Source organism: Phalaenopsis equestris, unplaced genomic scaffold (assembly GCF_001263595.1).
Source record: "Phalaenopsis equestris unplaced genomic scaffold, ASM126359v1 Scaffold000270, whole genome shotgun sequence".
Taxonomy (NCBI): Eukaryota; Viridiplantae; Streptophyta; class Magnoliopsida; order Asparagales; family Orchidaceae; genus Phalaenopsis; species Phalaenopsis equestris.
The window spans coordinates 97,605-105,599 of NW_018164712.1; positions in this window are offsets into that span (position 1 = coordinate 97,605).

Genomic DNA, 7,995 nt, shown 5'->3' on the forward strand with positions numbered 1-7,995 from the left:
TGAAATTTCTTCCACAAGCATTCCACTAGTGAACATGGTCTCATTGGTAATGTTTGTAGTAAATAGATTTGGTGAGACTCTCAATGTCACTGGCTCTTAATACAATTCTATCTATTTGAGACCTATCAAAAGGTAATATAGAAATAAGAGCATCTAATATTTTTTCAGGAAAGAATTTGAAATGAAAGTAGACCAAGTATCACCCTTCCATGCAATCAGCAACTTTAAGGTGTGGATTGATGTCATTAGGTTTAGGTTGTAATAGCTCTTCAGAACACAACCAGTACAACCAGAAATTGATGTTGCCACTACATAGATCCCATAAAAGAAGTTGTTCAGCATGCTACCTAACTGATCACCGAAATTATAGTTGTGTAAAATCAATAAATTTGAATCTACTTTGCAGCGATGCCAAAAACTTGGATTGTTATTTTATGAACAAGAAATTGAAGCAATTTATGTTGGATTTCTACGTAAGTATATGTATCGTTATCAAGTAATACTGGACTTTCTGATTAATCATCAAATATTGATCCCATGAGGAAGGTTTAAATTCGAGTGAAATTTTAAATTAGGAAAGCCACAACATTAAATAAAATCTACTATACTAGTTTTGAATATTTAAGGTGCTATCAAAATTAAATTATAACTACTAGAAAAACTCTAATACAAAGATAAAATAAAACTATAAAATTATATTTTTGTGATGAAGTTATCTAATATGAGAAAGCATCTTTCCCACTACAATGAGTTTTTTGTTAAATGAGATAGATAAATGGTTTGAATTTATATTGTGCCAAATAGGAGCAATTTTAATTTTTTGCCCTTCGTTAAAAAATTCGACTGGTTCTCACTCTAAAGCTCCCACTTCCCTTTCACTGAAGGGTAACACTTGCTTTAGTTCTTAAACACTAAGACCAAATTGGGGATTTTAGTCTGTCACCCTAGAATCTCCAGTTCTTCACCCAGAAATTTATATTTACCTTTTTATTTGCACGCAACATCATGAACAAGACACTCCTTCATAGAATCGAATGTGATTCTCACTTTGTTGTAAGACTCATACTACATTTCTCGGATAGTATGATTCACAACAGATGTTAACATTTCAATTGGCCAAATCAAAATGTAAATTAAGAACGGAGTGCAAAATCATCACAATTTATTTTATATTTTAAAATTGGCACATCCAAATTATCTCTTTATTTCACCATATCTTAGAGTAGGAAGAAAGAAAAAGAAATCAACTCAGACCTCATGAGGAAGATACGACAAAATGCAAATTTTGTAAATGAAAGAAATTTTATACAATAATAATGAACAAAAAGTACTTATTTTTAACTCTATCCTAAAGAAAATCCCTTGTAGCCTCTCTTGGACTCTTTCTCTCTTTACAAGACTCTTGATTTTCTCTTCAAAGATGCAGGAAAGAAGAAGTCTGTCACTTATCTCCCTCTCTAACAACTCTTAGGAGAAATCATACTTACACACAGTAGAACTCTCAAGAAGACTCAATGACACACTAGCCCCCCCACCTTTTCTAATCAATTTTTGCTCTAAATAAAGAATAATGTCAGTTTTCTAAGAGGCGTGCCAATAACTCTTCAAAAATCATCTAAATTCATTGAATCTTCTAAAAACTCGCCCAACACTTACATTAGCATCGTCGGTGCCTGTGGTCTGAATTAATTTATGTGCTCTTTATCAAATGGCACCATCAGTTCCTAGTCTAGCATCATCGGTGCCCCCACTATTCTGGAGTCCTCCTTGATGCTGGCTCCATTGGCGTCTTTCCTGGAGATGTCGGCGCTGAGTTTTTCTTCCATAATGCCATTTTGACTCCAAATTTCATCATTTTTTGCTTTCTTTTTGCTTTAAATGCTAAAAATCTTCAACCTGCAATAAAACATGAAAAATACCTTTTATTAAAGTGCAAATACCTTTTATTAAAGTGCAATATTTTATTAAAGTGCAATATCATCAAAATCCCCCAAACTTAAATGTTACTTGTCCTCAAGTAACTCCTTTACTACATAAAAATTATGAATTATTATAAAGAATTTAACTTCTAGATTTCTATTTTTTTGTCTACTAAATATTATAGCATAACTTAATAAAAATTTAAAATAACTCAAGTTAATACTAAAGGTATAAGAATATCTAGCAGTCAAGTCTAAGATTTCTGATTCTCCATTCTTTTCAAGAAAAAGTGCAAATTGTTATATTAAAGCCACTTAGAACATTCATATGAAAAATAACTTCATGAAAACATTATTAGTACATATGCTAATACTTAAATACATGTTTAGAGAATTTAGTTAAGCCTTCTTCCTTCAGTGGATTTAAGTGAAGCCAATTTTTGATTAGGCATGTTCTCAAGCTTCTCCTCACATGATATTCTTTTCTTTTCTTTTTTTTTTCTTTTTCTTCTCTTTCAGGATCATTTTCAATCCTTACTCTTCTTCTTTTTTTTAAGTGAGGATTACTCTATCTGCATAGGCTTTAATGATTTTGAACTTCACTATCCCCTTCTTAAAGATAAAAACTTTTCACACTCCTTCACTTTATAAATTTACATTAGCTTTAAAGATTTTTCATAAAGTTTCATTATTTTTCTTCTTATATGAAATTCTAAGGTTCTTAATACTTCAAAAATACAAATTTCTTTACTAAAAAAATGAAAACATAGTCTTATTCTCTCATATCAAATTCTTTAATCTCTAAAATTAACATTTATTATTGAAAGTTTTTACTTAATCTTATTACATATTTAGAAACAAAAATATAGTTATCCAAAGTTAGGCTCTACTACTACAGGTCATGTTAAATTAAAAATTTTAAAACATAGCTCATTGTGGACAAGTAAAATTAAGTTTCTTTATTTTTCAAAAAAAGTTAATTTTTCTTCGCCCAAACTTAAATTTTTAAAAGATTAAGCATAAATAATTGAAAATACAAGGTGAAATAAAACAGTTAATACATAAAGAAAAGACTTGTTAAGGGTTTTGATTTTGAAACTTAACTCTGAAATATTGCAGGCGGTAATATGAAAAGCTATATGACCTAAAACATTAAATAACACATATTATACAGATAAAAATATTTTCTGAGAAAGAGTTAACTAAAAAATATACAACAAAGTACTAAAAATAAATAATAGTACTAAAATAAATTTCAATTCAACAACATCTCTACAAATTATAACTCAAACACAACATTCAATACAAATCAAAGCTTCACATTTAACAAACTAAACAATAACAACAAAAAAAAGCAATAAACTATAAACTAAAGAAAAGGTCAGAACTATAACTAAGCAGACATCTTCACTCATCCTCCTCTTCTTCTTTTTCTTCTTCTATATCAAAGTTTTGCTGCTGATAAGGGGTAAAGATAAGGTGACTAGGAAACTGTACTGAGTGGTCACCCTTCATGTATCTAACCATAGCATCAACATACGTAACATCATATTCAAAATTTTGCTTTGTAAAATTATCGTTATGTGCATTACTGGCCTCCAAATTTTCAATCATGCTCTCCATCTTTAAAATATCTCCTTGTCAGATCATCATCGGTTCCGTAAGTTCCTAGAGAGTAGGGGTGCTAGAAGTAAAGGAGTATCGCTACTCCTACTTCCCATTCTCCATCCAACATGAGATTCATAGGTTTTAATGTTTGTTGGCCCAATAGTTTTACAAGGCTCAATCATTTCCTTATCAATCCTAAAATCAACTCTTGACTGCTCACATAATGTAAAAACTAGGGCAGGGTGTGCTAATCCACCAGTTCTCTCTCTCATAGCAATAGAATGAACAGAAATTCTCGCACTGTTGAGCAACAATTAATCTTTCGACTTCACCACCTGGATTTTTGAACGCTTGATTCAGAATTATTTTCTTAGTATTCAGTAGACTATTGAAATGAATGCTAGCTTTGTAGTTGATAAATTTTTTGTCATCAAATTCCAACTTCCTCTTTCCTTTGCTCATCCTTGGTGCCATTGTAATCTTTAAAAAAAACAAGAAAAATCGATAAAATCCAAATAAATTCCAAAAATTTTGAAAATCATAATATGGAATGTTTTAAACTTAAATCCACTAAGTAAGAGTTCTTCACCAAAGGATTTTCTCAAAATATCCTTAAAAACTTTAAAATTTTGGATCTCAACAATGTAGGAGAAATCCTAGATGGAAATAAAAATTTTTAGTTCAAAATGTAGCTCTTACCAAGAGAAGATGAAATCCAAACTTCTTTTGTCTTTTAATCGCTTTAAATCCAAGCGTTTGCAAGCCTAAGAGTGTAAATTGAAGGTTGAAGTTGATCAAAGAGGAAAAAATGGTGTTTCTCAACCTATGACGACTCCAAAAAAACATGCGACACTATGTCATTTGACACCGCTAGCTACCTCAGCCCCACGTGTTCCATGGTTTGTGTACCATCTCCTCATTCGGTGCAATCCAGAGAGTTCATTTAATACACGCAAAAATGGACAACATTTGTTCATCGTCCCCGATCTCCCTAACCAAGAGCCGTTAAGCTTCAAACCTTAAGATCTCTCTCGATACACAACCAAATCAAGTGCGGTTTTTTCCTATAAATGTGTCTAGACTATGAGAACACATTTATATGGTTAAGTAAGTCTTAAATTAAGTCTATAAGAATAAAGAATTAAAATAGGCTCAATTTAAGGAAAAAACTTGATACCTTTACCGTAGAGGTTTGGCCTTGATTGGGTGCTTCCGAAAGCTTGAGTTGAGTCCAGAGACTTCATGGCTTATATGACTAACTTATGAATCTCCCAAATTTCTTCCAAAATCAAAGGCTTATATGACTAACTTATGGCTTGAGGATGACTTCATGGCATGTCCTTGTCTTGGCCAAATTACATGAAAATGGATTTAGGATTTATGGGGTAATTTTGTGGGGTTGTCATGAGGCTTGATTTGGGATGGCTTGATCATGAATTTAAAAATAAGAAAATGATTTTGATTAAATGGGTGACGGGAAGAAATTTCATGCCATATAGGCTTTGGATTGGGCTTTTGGATTTAAATGAGGTGGCTTGGGCTTTTAAAATTGAGGGTAAATTTAGGATAAAATTTATGTTAATTAAATGTTTAATTTTATTTAGGGAGATTTAATGAAGAGTTTTGAAAGGATTTCAAGTGATTTTGAATTCAATTGGAAGGCCAATTAGGTAGAATTTGGACATAGATTCAATTTGAGGATTTTCGGTTTGGTTTGGTTTGGGTGAAATTAAGCTTGTAATTGAGTCAAATTGGGTTTGTATTTGGTTTCAATTGGTATTAGGGAAGTTGAATATTGATTTGAAATTCATATTGGGCAAGAATGGGGTCAATTTATTTGGTGGTAATTTGGGGAAGTTAGGCCTTTAAGGGAAATTTGGGAATTTTGGTCACAATGGGTCAATTTGACCAAATTGGGTCAATGTGATGGTTCAAAATTAAAATTGGGAATATTTGGAATTTTTGGGAGTTTTGGGAATTTTGGGATTTTTGGGTCAATTTTGGGATTTTTGGGTCATGAGTTGGGAATTTTGGGATTTTTGGGTCATGAGGGGCATTTTGGAAATTTTTTGACAATTTTTGGGGGTATTTTGGGAATTTGGTGATTTTGGTCAATTTACGTAGTGGGGAATAATTTGAAATGACTTTGGACAAATTTGGCTATTTTGGGTAATTTTGGGATTTTTTTGGTAAAAATTAGGGTTGTAAGGTTATTTTGGTTACTTGATGAGAGTTTGGGCTAGCATGGGCAAGTAAGCCTTGAAGCCAAATCAAACTAATAGGAGCCATATGAGGATTCATTTTAGATTTTGAATATGCTTGTCCTAACCCTCTTAGCCAAGGGCTAGAGGTTTGGGTCCATCTATATGAGCTTTCCAAAAGGAGTGAGGATAACAAATCAAGGGGTCTTAGGGTTTGGGGAATGTGAGAAAGTGTAGTGTGTACAAGCTAGCCTAACCATGGACAGACTACCCAAGGTCAGTCCTAAGGCTTGACCATCCTATGGGGAACTCCTTTTGAGCTCCTCCATACTGACCCCACCTATTAAGCACCTACTAAGTGCTAGAGAAGTGCTAGAGATTAGGACCAACATGTAGAACTTTAAGTTGAGCAGAGAAGAGTTCAGAATTTCTAATGGTGAGAGTTCCTTTTAAGTCCTCTAGGAATAGTTAATAGGAAAATGCTATAGCTAGACTGGCTAGACCCTAAGACCCTAAGCTACTAAAGAGGAAAAACTACACCTCAACCAAAAGTGAGGTTAACAGCAGTTCTACCCCTTTCAATGTTTGCTAATGCATTCAATATTTCCACATCTATGGGAACTTTAGAAAGTTTCAGTACTATGGTGTATGACGGGTCCTGAAGGAAAGAGAACAATCAGTAGAAACTCTATGGGAGGAGGAAAACTAAGTAATTATTGAAAAAATCCAACTTCATTTTGGGTAATATCAAAGGTATCCAATAACCATCTCCCTTGCTCATTTTTGATAGTGTGAATGACATTACATTTTCTTTTGTACTTGATACACACAAGGTAATATTTTGTTTTTCTATCTACATCAGAAAACTTGCAAGTAGAAGCCTTTTGTCTTAGAAAACTTTCTTGCCCAACCACAACTATAAGGAGCCTCTCATTAGCTTCCCAAAAAGATGTTTCATCTACCAAGCTAGTAACAATAGCATTTTCCAAGGCCACCAGATCCCTTTCAGCTAGCTCAACAAATTTGAATACATTCCCAAATTTAGTCCAATTCCATTGTTTGAGGACTTTCCCACACACACACTCACACACTCATATATATATATATATATGTGTGTGTGTGTGTGTGTGTGTGTATACATTAATACAAAGATATTTTTATTGGAGTTCAACCAAAATGATCACGTGTTGATCAAATATGGAAGAGATAATGTCATTTGTCTTTCTTCTATCCATGCATTCTAAGCAAGAGTGTTTTACCTCGGCTTCTATCCAGAGGTCACTAGTTTTCAGTTGGCAACCTCTTAATTGTGGCTGTGTTAAAATTAATATTGATGGTTGTTGGTGCAATAGAGTGGTCAGGGTTGGTTGAGTTTTTAGAGATTTTTTAGGCCATGCTCTATGTTTTTTTGCCTCTCCTGTTATTTTGGGTTTCCCTCTTGAAATTGAGTGTTGGACTGCTCTTCTTATTGTTCAATTACTATAATATGTCAATTTTCTAACTTCATTATTAAATCTGATTCTAGGATTTTATATGAGATATTATCTAAATCTAAACAGTTTCCTTGGAATTTATTATGCATTTTTAATAGAATTTGGCTTACTATTTCAACTTACAATCTTAGGATGTGTTTGAGCTTCATCTATTAGGAAGGAAACACTCTTGCTGACTGGCTTGTGATATTGGGTACTGATAATATTTTAATTAGTTTGCATCCTTCTATTGTCTTGAGAATGCTCCTCAATGGGGACGGTTTGAGGGTCCCTTATATCATACCTTATTCTTGCTTTTTGGAGTTTTTTTGGGCTCATCTTTTGAACTTATTTGTGTCTATTTCATAATTTCTTTCCTCCGTACACTATTGCTTCCATTTCCTTACAAGGAGAATTTTTGGAATTCCTCTTTTTTAGATCACTACTGCTGTTCTATTTTTTGTGGCTGTTCGGGTTTTATGGTCCATCACTCCAATTGCATGGGATACTTTATCTCACTCGTATATGCATCCTATTAACTATTTGCTCTTCCTGTTGTTGGTATAGGCTTTTGATTGGTTTTGATATACTTATATTTTTTGGGTATAAACTTTTCTTATTATTTTTTGCTATCTGCTTGTAATGTAGGAGAAGGAACCCCTAGGATTTTAATGTTTTTTTTTTTCTTTTAGTTTTTGGGATCCACTTCCCCTCCCTCTTTTGTACTCATTTCTTGCTACCAAAATTAATGAATAATATACATATATGTATATATATATATATATATATATATAT